This window comes from Ovis canadensis, chromosome 20 (genome assembly GCF_042477335.2).
Source record: "Ovis canadensis isolate MfBH-ARS-UI-01 breed Bighorn chromosome 20, ARS-UI_OviCan_v2, whole genome shotgun sequence".
NCBI lineage: Eukaryota > Metazoa > Chordata > Mammalia > Artiodactyla > Bovidae > Ovis > Ovis canadensis.
In genome coordinates this window covers 25,552,044-25,568,209 of record NC_091264.1, presented here as the reverse complement: position 1 = coordinate 25,568,209, position 16,166 = coordinate 25,552,044, and the positions used below count along the sequence as shown (strand labels likewise).

At 40.4% G+C, this 16,166-nt stretch overlaps 1 protein-coding gene across 6 annotated transcripts in view; it reads right to left on the bottom strand.

Moving 5' to 3' along the window:
* KCTD20 (potassium channel tetramerization domain containing 20) overlaps positions 1-14,777 on the bottom strand; it is a 39,819-nt gene extending 25,042 nt beyond the window's left edge. The window contains exons 1-2 of one of the 6 annotated variants that reach the window (XM_069563462.1): positions 11,823-11,999; positions 11,267-11,402 (exon numbers count right to left, since the gene is read on the bottom strand). The gene's annotated coding sequence lies outside the window, so the exon portion shown is untranslated. Of the gene's footprint in view, positions 1-11,266; positions 11,403-11,792; positions 12,039-14,606 lie in introns of those variants that run through there. The other 5 variants (XM_069563460.1, XM_069563461.1, XM_069563459.1 and 2 more) reach the window with 5 other exon arrangements.
* Positions 14,778-16,166: the final 1,389 nt, after the last annotated feature.

Here is a 16,166-nt window from a genome sequence, read left to right as displayed (position 1 = left end):
TCACTCTCCCTGTATCTTCCTTTTTAAGTTTAATTATGAACTCAAAGATTTGTTTTAATCTAATGTATTAAAATGATCCATTACCATCTTTTTTTTTTTTTAACTTCTCCAATTATTGGTTCAAACTGTCCCAGGTACGGCTAGTGGGATTCCCTTCAAGAGTTCATCTGTCATTTAAACACAATTCTATTGGTTTTTGGAGAAGGCAGTGGCAACCCACTCCAGTACTCTTGCCTGGAAAATCCCATGGACAGAAGAGCCTGGTGGGCTGCAGTCCATGCGGTCGCTAAGAGTTGGGCACAACTGAGCAACTTCACTTTCACTTTTCACTTTCAAGCATTGGAGAAGGAAATGGCAATCCACTCCAGTGTTCTTGCCTGGAGGATCCCAGGGACGGGGGGAGCCTGGTGGGCTGCTGTCTATGGGGTCGCACAGAGTTGGACACGACTGAAGCGACTTAGCAGCAGCAGCTATTGGTTTTTTGAGGCTACTTCCTATATGTTTTCTAAGCCCACCTTTCACCATCTCTGACCTTGACTTACAATCAGCCAATTCTCCAGAAGCCTTTCTTCTTTTTAGTGGACAAAAGCATTTATAAATCAAGATCTGAACACCAGGTGTCTTATATATTGGGGTGTCACAGTCTACTGAAATGGTTTAGAAGCAAACCTGGAGCTTTTTTAAAACACAAACAGAGTTTATACTGATATGTTCACTTCAAATTCGACATTATGGTTTTTCTTTACTTATTTTCTATTAGTACTATATCTTTTCTCTCACAATGAAAATCTTGGTTCATAATTCAGTTTTAAAACTATAACATTGGGTGGGAGGTGGGTTCAGGATTGGGAACTCATGTACACCCGTGGCTGATTCATGTCAATGTATGGCAAAACCAATACAGTATTGTAAAGCAAAATAATAAAGTAAAAATAAAAATTAAAAATAAATAAATAAATAAAACTATAACATTAATGTTACTAACATTTAAACCCACTAAGTTTAAGTGTCTTTTGGGGGCTAATTCTTTTTGTCCTTGAATTACATTTCACTAGGGATGTATATTCAGCATACTATGTTTATTTTTAGTTATTTTATTTTTAGTTATTTTATTCTGTATGTCCTGTAATTTAGGTTCATTTTTGTTTTTTAATCACTCAATTATAGCTTATTTTTCATTATTTTAATTTTTGATTATGTAAAACATTTACATGGTTGAAAAGTTAGTATTACAAAAAAGGAATGCTCAGAGATATCTCTCCCTTCCCCTCCAGTATTTTCCTATCTATTCCCTACACATAACTAGTTTTATTAATCTGTTTATCCTTCATGTTTCTCTTTATAGATGTATATACATATAAATTCTTAATTCTTCTGTTTCTCATACAAAAGATGGAATACCATATCCAGCTCTGTACTTTGCTATTTTTCTTAACAATATATCTCAAATTCACCCCATAGGAGTGACTGGAAATCTTCCTCATTCTTTTAATGGCTGTTTAATACTCCACTCTTTGGTTCTACCTATTAAAGAAAAGAGAGGGCATAAAACAGGGTGAATGATGTATAACAGGTTGAAAAGTAAGAATGAAAAGGAGCTTTATTACTGTAAGAAAGGAGGGGAGGGGCAGACCAGCCAGGTTAGAGTGAAGGATTAATACAAAAGGGAGGGAGAAAACAGAGCAACCATCATACCATACAGCTTCAGGGAACCCCACGCACACCACCCCTTAAGGAGCTATGCAACACACAACTTAGATGGCTGTGCAGAACAGCCCTAGGAGAACACGGGTGAAAAACAAGCTGCAGCTGGTTTACAGAGGCCTTGAATTACAAAGTCAAGCAGAGTGAAGGACTTTGTTTTGTAGGTGAAGTTTTTACATAGAGAAGTTTCATATTCAACATGTTGCTTTAAAATAAATGTAACCACAGATGGACAAGTGGAGTAAGAGGCTACTGGAACTGTCTAGGTGTGACAGCATCTCAGTGGGTTGACAGCCAGAAGGGCAGCACCTAGGAGATGCAGGAGAGAAAGGCAGCGCCTCCGAGTCCACACGCCCTCCTTCATTTTCGTGTATGAGCTGCTAGCAGAGGCCAGGCTGGCAGACTGGCGGATGAAAGCACAGGATGGTAGAGACGAGATTTTAACTGCCTAGATACATGGGATTATAACTGCCTAGATACAATTCCCTGTCTTCTCTACTTGACTTTCCTAACTTACTGCTCTGATAACCTTTCTATCAATAAACTTAGGTCCAAAAACAGCTTTTGTACCAGAAGAGACTATATTACAGTTACTTGAATTTAAATTAAGACTTGAAGACCTTACATTCAATTTGTAACTGTCTGCTGCTGCTGCTAAGTCGCTTCAGTTGTGTCCGACTCTGTGCGACTCCACAGACGGCAGGCCACTAGGCTCCGCCGTCCCTGGGATTCTCCAGGCAAGAACACTGGAGTGGGTTGCCATTTCCTTCTCCAATGCAGGAAAGTGGAAAGTGAAAGTGAAGTCACTCAGTCATGTCCAACTCTTCGAGACCCCTTGGACTGCAGCCTCCCAGGCTCCTCCGTCCATGGGATTTTCCAGACAAGAGTACTGGAGTGGGGTGCCATTGCCTTCTCCCTTATAACTGTCTAAAGGCCTTTAAACAATTTCCTCTACAACTTTATCAAATCACCTAATTAAAAGAACTATTAAACAAAAGGATTTAGAGAATAACTTTTTTAATCACTATTCAGTTTAAAATATAAAATAAGACAAAAAGAGACAAATACAGTTGAATCCCCAGTATCCTAAGTTTGATATTTCAATTCATTTTTAATGATACTTATAATCTTTTAACATGTTCTTTTTTTGTTTTAGTACTTCAACTGCCTATCAAGCCAATCTTAAAGTACTCAGAAAACCTTCAGTAAATCCTTAAACTTGGATTCATTAATTTATCTGAAGAAGTTTTTAAATACTGCAACCCCTTTCAAGATGCAAAGTCTTCTTACATCCTTAAATAACCAAATCTAAACCCAATTACTCAAGAACATATTCTACATTAGGATCACTAATTAATCAGTTGAGATTCAATATGCCAAATTACCACAAACAGTCCATCTTAAGTCTAGATGGACTAACCTTTGTTGATTTTAACATATATCATTTGCTACATGTTATTCTTAGCACTTTATAAATGTTATTTAACTTAATACTAACAAAACCAACAAAAAACCTTTATGAAGTAGCTGCTATTATTATCCTCATTTACAGATACGGAAACTGAGGAATAAAGAAGTTAAGAGAAATTCTCACAGTCGCACAGCTAATAGTATAGCCAGGCTGCAAACATAGGTTTCCGGCTTCATAGTCAAACATGTCACCCTTAAGCTGTGTTATCTCTGCCTATTGGAGATTTACTTCTGATTTACCTTCATTAATTCTATGTTAAGTTTCCCAGGTTTGGAGATATGATCTCAAGCCAAAGATCTGGAGCCAAGACATATGACCTTTCTGTGCCAGTAATGAACACTCCTAGCACCTTTTCTGTTTAAATAGTTGCTTTGAAACAACCTCTAAATCAATGAACTCCAGATAGTGGTTGATTTTACAATCTTGAGTTCAGAGTTCAATTTAAGACCTTACTTAATTCTGTTATAACTCTCAGCTTTATTACCTAAAACCAGAGTAGATCAAATTCTGTAATTTCCACACAGGGTGCTTCTGTCTTTTGATAGATTCAACTAGTTATGCTCATTCTAATGACAACTTTAAGCTATGAACAATCCAAGGTATATAACAGGAAGAGACACTGAGGTTAAGATTACTCACTGGCAAACTTCCAGGAAATTTCCAAGATCTATATTATTAGCAATGATGTCGTAAACAGTACAAGGGAGTACAATTTTTTTAAATTTTAAATGTATTATTCAATATAGCAGCCCATTTGATAAGAAAAGCTAAGTCCTTGTCCGGCAAGATCTGAAGGTCTTAGGGGACAGATCTATAAAGCAGCACTGTAGCAATAGAACAAATGTTGAAAATTCTGGAGACAGTCCACAGTCACTGTGTCAGAAGATGATTCAAGGACCAGTATTAACCAGTGTCAGTCTTAATCAGTGTCGAACGTTTTCACTGACAGCAAAAATGAGGGCAATGGAGATAATGTCACGCACGCATACAAACACAATTATTATCCCAATTCTGAGACAACTGACACGGACTAAGACATCAACCGAATAACACTGTTTCAAGAAAGTACTATCATATTAACACACCCGTGATTTTAAGACACGGCCTGATTTAAAAAATATTAAAATGTGAACTAAAGAATTGTGGCAGGTGTTAGTTTAATGCTTTCTCGGTACCTAAACTAAGTTTTACTTCGTTCTTTATATTAAATGTCTTTTCTTTTATAAAATAATGGTGACAGAAAATGATACTTTTTTTTTTTTTTAAATGCTGGGCTCCCAATTTTACCCCCACAATCATAAATCTCAAAAAGATCTGGGGTCCAAATCACCTTCCCTCTAGAACTACAAAAACACTATTAGTTCAGTCCAGTCTAACTAAAAAATATTCCAAAATAAAGAATCTCTTGCTTATTATTAGCTCACCCTTATTATTGGCCACTAATGCTTGGGGGGAAAAATTTTATTTTTTCCCTTTGTGCCAAGTTGAAGTCTGCCTTCCTCCCTGTTCCCACCACGACTTCCATGCACTGGTAAGTCCTATCCCCTAGAATAATGCATCCATCAGAATGGGATGGGTGAAACCAAAAAATAAAAAAACAGAAACCCCACATCTGTTTGAAGGCATTAGGCAACTAGCGAGAGAGCCAAGACTGTGGAAAGGCTGTGATGGTCAGTTTTATATGTCAACCTACAAGCTACAGTCCCAGTTACTCAATCAAGTGCTAATCTAGGTGTTATTGTAAAGGTTTTTGGTAGATGTGATTAAAGTATTTAACCATTTTAGGTTAAATAAGGAAGATTATCCAGATAATGTGGGTGAGCCTCATCCAACCAATTCTAAGGCTTTAAGAGCAGAACTGAAGTTCTCTGATAAAGAAAAAATTTGACTGGACACTGCTTCCACTCCTGCCCAGAGTCCCAGCCTGCCCTTCCTAATGTCCTAGTCCAGTCTCCACACGGTATACACTAACACCCTTCAACAAATAGCTTAATATATTTGTGCCTGTATTTATATACAAATAGATGATACAGATTATTTTGATAGTATATAAATAGTACACAGAACCATAATCCACAATTAAAACCATCCTTTAGAGAAAATTCCAGGACCAAGTGGCTTGACTAGTAAATTCTTCCACATCTTTAAAGGAAGAAATTATATCAATCTTATCAATATAAACTCTTACAGAGAACAGGAAAACAGGGCATACATCCCAATTCATTTTCTGAGGCCAGCATATAACACTGACTCAAAACTTCACTAGGGCATTACCAAAAAGCATTATGGACCACTTTTTCTCATAAACACAAAATTCCTATACCAATTATTTTTTTAAAAAAATCAAACCCATATATATATAAAAAAGGATAATACAAAGGTTGGCTTAACATTCTAAAAATTAATATAATTCATCACATGAACAGACTAAAAAATGTTTTATAATAACTAAAATAGCATGAAATAGTACTGATAATCTAGATTTTAAAAAGGCAATTTGAAACAACCTAGTCATAGAAAATGATTAAAGATATTAATATTCCACCTTAACTACAGGCTTATCATGTGATTTTTAAAAAACTGTTTTACTGAATATGCCAAAGTCTCTAAAATGAATGTGTTAACTACTTTTAAAATGAGGGGAAAAAAAAAAGGAAAATGTACCTCTAAAAACAGGGAACTCTTCGAGAAAATGGTTGAAATTTAAAAAAAAAACCTTAGAATACTTTAAATTTTTTGAAGTTTAAGAAGAAAATGACATATCACTACTTAAGAGATCTTGACATTTTTTCCATCTAGATTCAAGAAGAAATATTAGGAATACCAGACAAATTAGGAATTTAGGTTAAATACATGAAATAGTTTCTCAAGCAGATTACTCTATAGGATGACAGAATAATCTTCATAGCTTTAAATCCAACACAAGGACTTAACTGGAGGCTTCTTAGGGGACTCAACAGCAAGCTCTAGGGAACAGGCGGAAGGCAGGGCATGTGGGTAGGCACAGGATAAAGCATGACCCTCAGGTCCCAAGGCGGAGGGTGCTCAGTGACAAGCACAACAGAAGGCTCAGACTGAGCTAGCTGCTCGGCCGTGTCCGACTCTTTGTGACCCCATGGACTGTAGCCCACCAGGCCCCTCTGGAATTCTCCAGGCAAGAACACTGGAGTGCGTTGCCATGCCCTTCTCCAGGGGATCTCCCCCACCCAGAGATCTGCACTGCAGGCAGATTCTTTACTGGCTGAGCCACCAGGGACAGGTTACCTGCCATTTAAATTACCCAACATTCAACCCCCTAAACAGACTGTCATGAGCTAAATTAAATCGTGTTTCCTTCAAAATTTGTATGTTGAAGTCTGTTATCCTAAATCCTCAGAATGTGGCTTTTAAAGAGGTGGTGGCTCTTTAAAAGAGTGGACATGACTGAGTGACTTAACACTCACTTTTCAAGATTAAATGAAGTCATCAGTGGGCCCTAATCCAATACAACTGGTGTCCTTTTAAGCAGAGATGAGGACAAGAGAGGTGCAGAGAGAAGACCGACCATGTGAAGACAGGGAGAAAGCAGCCACCTACATGCAAAGGAGCAAGTCCTAAGAAGAAGCCAACCCCACCAACACCTTGAACTTGACCTTCCAGCCTCTGGAAATTCTATTGTTTAAACCACATGTTTTGTGGTACCTTGTTATGGTAGTCCCAGCAAACTAATACACAGATATAACTGCAAAAATTAAAATTTTATCCTTTCCCACCAAAAGAGATTTAAGGCAAATACACTGAAGGAGTCTTACATGGTTTTAAGGTATATACTGTGGCCTTCCTATAGAAGTAAAGATCATTAGTTGTTTTATTCTAAGAAAGGTGAACTTTCTCCAGTAACCTTAACCAAATCATGTCACAGATCTTTCTACTACACCCCAGTGCTTTCCAAAATTTTAGTAAGCCCTGCCTCCCCTATGTTACAGTAAGAAAAGAGATAAAGTTAATTTATATCTACACTATAAAAGCCTTAGCATTTCAACACTGGAAAGGACAATCTAAATCTAAAGAAAATATCAACAGTCTCTTAAATTATTTTTTAAAAACCAATTAACAGTCAGCATCTCCTGAGAACTCCCAATAGTCAGGTGTAGATCAAAGCATTTTACATGAATTAACTCAATCCTAATAACCCTCTGAGGTAGCTACTATTACAACCTCTATTTCAGAGAAAGAAACTGATGAATATCCAAGCTAGTAAATGAAAGAGCTAGGATTTAAACCCAGGAAAAACCGGCTCCAAAGCCCACATTCTTAACCACTGCCCAGTGAAGAATAAGGAGGGCACTACTGAGCATAAATATTAATTGATGGAGTCCGTCTAAGCTTGAATGCTGGCTCAGCCACTCACAAGGTGTGACTTGGGCAAACGTAAGCTCTTTATGTCTTAGATTCGTTGGCTATAAAATGGAGGAAATTAAATGAGAAACGTAGACATGTTGAGCAAAGTGACTGGTACAAAACAATGTCTACTAATCAGTCTGGTACATAACAATGTCTATAATTAATAAGTCCTTATTATTTATTTTTTTGGCCACACCCTGGTGCAAGCTGAATCTTAAAGTTTCCCCACCAAGGATGAAACCCTCACTCCCCGCTGGGGAAGTGAAGACGCCAGGAAAGTTCCAAATCCTTATTATTTCTCATTCTACTTTCATGAATATACAAGAACAATCCAAAAACGTCTACTTTGGGGACTCTAAGAAAAAATAGCATGGGGTTCTCTTCTTTCATCTGTACTTCTTTCCTTCCTACTATTCCAGAAATGCATATACTATTCCAATAATCTCATTTTTCATAAGAGGTATATGGAATCAGATTGCAGATAGATCAGTCTTACTTTCTGTCTCCAACAGAGATACCTAATAATTTGGGTAAAGACAACAGTATAGTTACATGGCAAGTTCAAAAAATTCTAGACTTTGCTTAAACATCCAACATTTAATAAAAATTCAGTGTACTTATCTTAATCTTTACTGAATCAAAAAAAATACCAACTTCATAACATTTCTGGGGATTACAAGAGAACTATTTGCTCATTATTTCAAGCTTCAGAATTCCTTATTTTAGTATTCCTACTCTTCCTGGTTTATGTGGTTAGAACACGCTCTCCTTCCATCTCCATTTTTCCAAATATTGCTTTTGTATTCATGTGAAAGTCTCAGTTTTCTTCATCTACTTATAACTGAATTTCTCTAAACTGTTTTCATTTTTGAAGCATTTTTCTTGAAATGATTTAGTGGGAAGAACACTGGGCTAGGAGCCAGGGGTCCTCACTCTGCCATCTGATCTCTTAGATTCCTCATCTTAAAAGGCAAGAGGCGGGGGGAAAAAAGCAAGAGGACCGCACCGTATAAATTTGTAATAGGTTCCTTTATATCTCTAAGCCTCACAGTTCCATGACTCTGGGTCTTCCAACTAGAAATCATGCAGCATTCCAACAATTTCCCTACACTTTTTACTCCAGTTAGCCAAGGAGGAGTAGGCATGTACAGATTCAGGGGCAGAGGAAGACGCAATAATCAGGAAGCCCAGGGTTACAGAAGGAAAGACAACAGTATTTTGTGAATCAACAGAAATAGGTTAGTAAGAAAAGTGAGACACTAAGAAGAAACCAAAGACCAAAAAAAAAAGTCGGAAAACACACAGCCTAACTCTAACCTCATCCCTACACACCTATTAATATTTGAAGGACTAAGAAACAGAAAAAGCTTTCGGCAGCAGAGATTATCCAGCCTTCATATTTGCCTCAAGGGAGCAATGCAACTCTGTGACATCTTTGTAATGTTGTTGCTAAAATGGCCTACTACAAAATAGGCATTACTGGGGTATCTGTGCCTGAATTAATGTTCAGATGAATTGAAAGCCCTCCTAAATGCTACTGGTACTGCTACATAACAGGAAATCTGAGTTCAAGGCCATGAGAATTACACAGCATTAGCTGTCCTGGTTCTAAAGGGAAGAAGACTGAAATTAGTTGGGAGGGGGGAGATTTAGCCTAATGACATTTCTAATAAGCTGATGATACTGGAAGCAGGCCCCTGAAAGATAAAAGGACAGATTAATAGGCACTGACTATCTCCAAGGCAGGCTTCCAATGTAGGGCTAGTGGTAAAGAACCTACCTGCCAATGCAAGAGACATCAGAGAGGCAGGTTCGATCCCTGGGTTAGGAAGATCCCCTGAAGGGCATGGCAACCCATTCCAATATTCTTGCCTGGAGAATCCCATGAAGAAGAGGAGCCTGGCAGGTTACAGCCCATCGGGTCGCAAAGAGTTGGACATGACTGAAGCAACTTACTACACAGTACACATCTCTAAGGCATTAGAATATGTATTTCCTACCCCAGTGTCCTGGTAGCTCAGACAGTAAAAAAGCTGCCTGAAATTTGGGAGACCTGGGTTTGATCCCTGGGTTGGAAAGATCCCCTGGAGAAGGAAACAGCTACCCACTCCAGTATTCTGGCCTGGAGAATTCCATGGACTGTATAGTTCATGGGGTCGCGAAGAGTCAGACACAACTGAGTGACTTTCACACACTCACCCTGATGGCAGAGCCCAAGAAAGCACCCTTTGTTTCCTTCTAAAGACTCAGACCTTCTTGGCTTATGATTGGTTAGGGGGCAAAGGAGAATAAAAATCAACAAAAGGATAAGAAAGCTGGCCAGTTCTAAAAATTCTCAGGCCAGTCTATTTTGCTGTTTCTCTAAGTGTGGTCCCTGGATCACCAATAACAGACCAAGAAAGGGGGTGCTTGCTTAACATGCAGACTCAGGACCCACCACTGATTTCCAGAATCAAATTTCTGAGAGTAGTACAAATAAAAACCACATGAGTTATCACCGCACACCTCTCAGAACGGCTGGCATCAAAAAGAACACAAACAAATGTTGGCAAGGATGTGGAGAAAAGAGAATCATCTTACACTATTGGTCAGAATGTAAACTGGTGCACTCACTATAGAAAACAGTATGGAAGTTTCTCAAAACTAAAATCAGATCTACTATGTGACCCAGCAATTCCACTCCTGGCTATACATCTGAAAAAAAAAAAAAAAAAAACACCAAAATCACTAATCGGAAAAGATACATGTACCCTAATGTTCACAGCAGCATTATTTACAATTGCTAAAATATGGAAGGAACCTAAATGTCAATCAACAGATGTATGGATAAAGAGGTAGTAAATATATGCCATGGACTAATACTCAACTAAAAATGAAAAACAAAATTTTGCCATTTGCAACAACATGGATGGATTCGGAGGGCATTATGCTAAGTGAAATGTCTGACAGAGAAACAGAAATACTGTATGTTATCACTGATATGTGGAATGTAAAAAAAAAAAAAAAAAAACCAACCAGTATATAACAAAAAAGAAGCCAACTCACAGATATAGCGGAAAAACTAGTGATCACAGGGTGGCAGTGGGGTAACAAAGAAGTGGGGAGCGGGAAGTACGAACTACCAGGTGTAAGACAGGTTCACGGATGCACTGTACAACACAGGGAATATAGCCAATATTCTGTAATAATTGCAAGTGGAAAGTAATCTTAAAAACTATATAAACAATTTTAATATATACAAAAAATTGGGAGACGGGTATTTACATTTTGGGGGGCGGTATTTACATTTTCAAGGTGCAAATTCACGTTTAAGAAATGTCCCAGACGTTGCGGGGAGGGTGAGAATAAGTTGAGGATGAAGTTCTTTTGACTGGATTAATCAAATTCAGCTGTGATAACAGCACTGTTTGGGGACCATTAAAAACTCTTAATTTCTCAGGTAACAGCTGCTGCTAGTTGTTTAACAGCTAACAGGGGGACAATTAAAGGGCCTGAAAAATGCATTTTCATAACCGGGTTTAACAATTCCTTGCCGCCTGCTTATCTTGTTAGTTTATTCACTGGTTTCTCATTTAAAAATAAATCGGATTAATCCCGGAATTTTCAGAAAGAATCACAAACTCCAAAAGAGAAGAGCTTTTCTGAATAGTGCAGAACTGAAGACAGTCAACGCTATAAAAAGTAAGGTTTTATTTAAAAGAAAATTACCAGTTCAGTCTCCCCCAGCTCTTCAGCACCGATGAAAGCTGGTAATTTGTGGGTGGCAGAGAAGGAAGACTTTGAAGAAGGGGTACAAAGAGCGAGAAGTCGACCCAACTACCTAATTTTCAGTGAATTCAATGAACTGCCAGAAAACAAAAACAAAAACACGTAGGCAAGTGTTTTATCAATAAACACTCCCGGGCTCTCATTATTTCTCCTCCTTTGGGATAAAAACACCAAAGGCCTGCAGGAAAGTCAAGTTATACTTCAGGGGTCCCCCGACTCTGTAGACGTATATCCAAGCAAAGCGATCCCCCCTTCTTCCCCGGATTACCAGGCTTTACCCTCAGCACGAAAACCGGCGCCCGGAACCCGTTTGCCAACGTTTTTCCTCGAGATGATTGCAGCGCCGCGGCCTTTCTATGGGGGTACGACCCGGAGGGCTGCCGCCCGAGCGCCGACCTGAGGAGCGGGTCCCCTTACCCCCCGACACAAAGGCACTTCCCCGGGCCAGGCCCGTCGCCGCACTCACCCCGCCGGTTCTTCGCGTCGGACCACTTACCTAACGCTCCCGCCGCGCTCCGGAGCCCGGGGCCCGAATCCGCCCGGGAGGCGCGCGCGCTCACGGCGCCGCCAGCAGCCGCCGCGGGGACCGGCCGTGCCGCAGCGGCGCGCGCCCCGAACCCCCCGGCCCGCGCGGCCACGCGGCTGAGTCACCCGGCGCTTCACGTTAAGAGTCCCCCTCGCCGCGCGGGGCACGCCGGGAAGGCCGGGCTCCGGCCCGCCCCCTGGGCCGCAGGCTTTGGGGTGTCCCCTTTCCTTCCCGACACGCCACACGGCGCCAGGGAGGGCGCTCCCCCAACTTGCGCAGCCACCAGAGGTCAATTTCTGAGCTGCGGATGCCGTTTCAATTACTGAAAGTCTGAAACGGAAAAGTTAGTAGTTATCTAAATTGAAAAATAAGCGCGCGCAGCCCCGGGACAGCCAATGCGTGAGTGGGCGTGAAGGTCGCGCAGTCGTGTCCGGCTCTTTGCGACCCCCTGGACCATACTGTCCCTGGGATTCTCCGGACCCGTTTCCCAACCCGGGGATCGAACCGAGGACAGCCAACACTTTTAGAAAATTGTGAAGCCCGGATCTTTACATAACATCTGGAAGGAGAAGTTTATAAAATAATAAGAAAGAGAAGTCGCTCAGTCGTGTCCGACTTTTTGCGACCCCATGGACTGCAGCCTATCAGGCTCCTCCGTCCATGGGATTTTCCAGGCAAGAGTGCTGGAGTGGACTGCCATTCCCTTTGAAGTTCTTTAAAACACGTTTTGCTTGGAAATCCCTATACTGGATATGCATTCTGACCGAAAGGAGGGTGAAAAGTTCCACGTTCTTCTCAAATCTTGAGTTTAATGAAACTACATACTATGGAAAACAAAGCTGAATTACAAATTTTTATTCACCCTAAAGCAAATTATTGGAAAACTGTGTTATGAATAAAATACTGAAACACTCAAAAAATCTATGTATACTCCATGACCTATAAAGCATATAAAAGGACAGAAATAGCGTCAGTCCTTTCTGCCGTGCTTTCTACTCAGTGCATGCTGTGTGCTAAGTCGTTTGAGTCATGTCGAACCCTGCGACGCCATGGACTGTAGCCCACCAGGCTCCTCTGACCATGGGATTCTGCAGGCAAGAATACTGTAGTGGGTTCCCATGCTCTACACTTTTAAAAGTTAATAAAAGTTATACTGATTATCAAAGTATTATTTTAAAATTGTCAGAAACCAGTTAATAATAGCACAATTTCTTAAATTTTTTGAGTGCACTTTTTTGTTACTTAAGAGTCTAAGAACTAGTTTAGAGCTGCTGGTTAGGATTAGAGTTGCAGTGGAAGGAATAATAGAAAATATCTCATTCTAGTAGCTTGCAGTGGTTGCTGGATACTTGTATAGCAAAACTGCCTCGTAAAGGGCAACAACTTTAAAAAGTCGAAGCTATAGTTTGTTCATTATAATTTTATCTTAGAGGTGTAGAGAGGATCATTACCGAATTCTGTTCTTTCACTTCACTTATAATGACTGTAAAGCATCCAGCATTGTGTTCGACATTCAAAAAACTAAGGTCATGGCATCCAGTTCCATCACTTCATGGCAAATAGAAGTGGAAACGTAGAAGCAGTGACAGATTTTATTTTCCTGGGCTCCAATATCACTGTGGAGGGTGAGAGCAGCCATGAAATTAAAAGATGTTTGCTCCTTGGAAGGAAAGCTAGACAAACCTGCTGCTGCTAAGTCACTTCAGTCGTGTCCGACTCTGTGCGACCCCATAGACGGCAGCCCACCAGGCTCCCGCGTCCCTGGGCTTCTCCAGGCAAGAACACTGGAGTGGGTTGCCATTTCCTTCTCCAAGGCATGAAAGTGAAAAGTGAAAGTGAAGTCACTCAGTTGCCTCTGACTCTTCGTGACCCTATGGACTGCAGCCCACCAGGCTCCTCCATCCATGGGATTTTCCAGGCAAGAGTACTGGAGTGGGTTGCCGTTGCCTTCTCCGAGACAAACCTAGACAGTATGTTAAAAAGCAGAGACTATACTTTGCTGACAAATGTCCGTCTAGTCAAAGCTATGGTTTTTCCAGTAGTCATATACAGATGAGAGAGTTGGACCATAAAGAAGGCTAAACACTAAAGAACTGATGCTTTTGAATTGTGGTATTGGAGAAGACTCTTGAGAATCCCTTGGACAGCAAGATCAAACCAGTCAATCCTAAAGGAAATCAACCCTGAAAATTCATTGGAAGGACTAATGCTGAAGCTGACACTCCAATACTTTGGCCACCTGATGCAAAGAGCCGACTCACTGGAAAAGACCTTAATGCTGGGAGTGATTGAAGGCAAAAGGAGAAGAGGGTGGCAGAGAATGAGGTGGTTAGATAGCATCACCAACTCAGTGGACATGAATTTGAGCGAACTCCGGGAGATAATGAAGGAAAGAGGAGCCTGGCATGCTGCAGTCCCCTGGCATGGTGTCGCAAAAAGTTGGGCACAACTTAGCAACTGAACAACAACTGTGTTTGAATCAGGATGGGCTAGGTTATAGTATTGCACTAGTGGCTCAGAGGTTAAAGGGTCTGCCTCCGAAGCGGGAGACCCAGGTTCAATCCCTGGGTCGGGAAGATCCCCTGGAGAAGGAAATGGTAACCCACTCCAGTATTCTTGCCTGGAGAATCCCATGGACAGAGAAGCCTGGTAGGCTACAGTCCATGGGGTCGCAAAGAGTCGGACACGACTGAGCGACTTCACCCTTCACCCCTTCAGTCACCTGTAGGTCAGGTGACTCTAGAGGCAGCTCACCTCCATGTAGTGACTCAGCATTTCCAGCTGCTTCCATCTCTGGCTCTGCCAACCCAATGTGAGGTTCCACATCAGAGATGGCAGAAGAACTACACTGGAGGATCCTGCAAAGGCTTTTCTTTGCCTCCTCCAGATATGGACCTTTCATTTCTGCTCACCTTTCATTGGCCTGAGCTAGTCACATGCCCAAACCTGACTTGACTCCAAGAAGGCTGGGAGATACAACTTCCTGTGTGCTGGGGAAAAGGAACAAGAAAAAAAGATTTGGTAAACACAGCGTTGTCTCTCTCACAATGTTCAATAGTAAAGATAAATATAAACCAATTTGAATGTGTTACAGGATCCAAGCTTTACAACCAGAGTAACATAGAGAACTGTTCAAACTAAAGCCTTTATTTCCATTTCTATATAGTATAGTGTTATGTCTATTGACTTAAAAAAAAAATTCACAACCTAAAAGTTGAGAGTTATGTTTTATTCGGTGGGAAGTTTTAGGACTTCAAACCCAGGAGACAGCAAGCATCTCAAGTAACCCTGAGATGTTAGGGTTACTTGAGATGTTAGGGTTACTGCTGAGTGAGGAGGTGAGGGAGACAAGCCAGGTTATATGCTTTTGCAACAAAGGGCAAGCAGTCTGAACATCAAATGATTATTGTTAATTAAAGAAAACCAAATATTCCAAGTTAAGGAATTTAGCACTTTTCTCTGTATGGGAAGAGCCAAGAGTCTGGGCTCACTGAAATCATTCCTTTCATACGCACCTCAGCACCTGGGGCTAGTATCCAAGGTCTACCTGTCTTGAGCTTCCTTTCCTCAGGGCTCATTGTGGGAAGTGGCCATTGTCTGATGGCTGCTAGACAGCAGGTATTCTTCTCCTTCCTGAGGGTCCTCAAAGCTCACTGGCTTACACTGAGGGCTGCAATTGCTGATAACTGTGACATCCTTGTTTACTGATATGGCAGGAAATATTTCACTTCTCATGTCCTTTGAGTGAAAAGAAAGAAAAAACTTTTCTGATGTTCACGTAAGGCGGTTCCTGAAACAAATTCTCCCTTTATGGAAAGGTTTCTCTCAGCAAATTTGTAATATATTACAAAACTCTGACCCCAACATTGGAGAATTAGGCTAACTATTGTGTCTTTTAATTAGGAGTTAAGAGTAAATTATTCTATTTTTGCTTCTAATTTCATATACTGTTAATGAGTGTCCATGGGGTCACAAAGAGTTGGACATGACTGAGCAAGTAAACAACAAAAACAAATTTCATACAACGAATAGCATATCAGATCTGATATTTTAGGGGCAGACTTTAAGGAGATGGAGTATGAAAACTGTATGATCACAGAAAGCTGATGTTTATCAATTTACTTCTAATTTAATGAATCTCCAAAGCCTGAATCTCTCAGATGTGTTTGTATCTGGAGTTGAAACATTTCTAATGTCAAATTGACATACCAGAAATTTTCGATTATCACAACGGCCAGTTCAAAAGGCAATACAGTTCTATTGTATTATTTAAGTTCCTTAAATATAACATCTGCTGCTGCTGCTGCTAAGTCA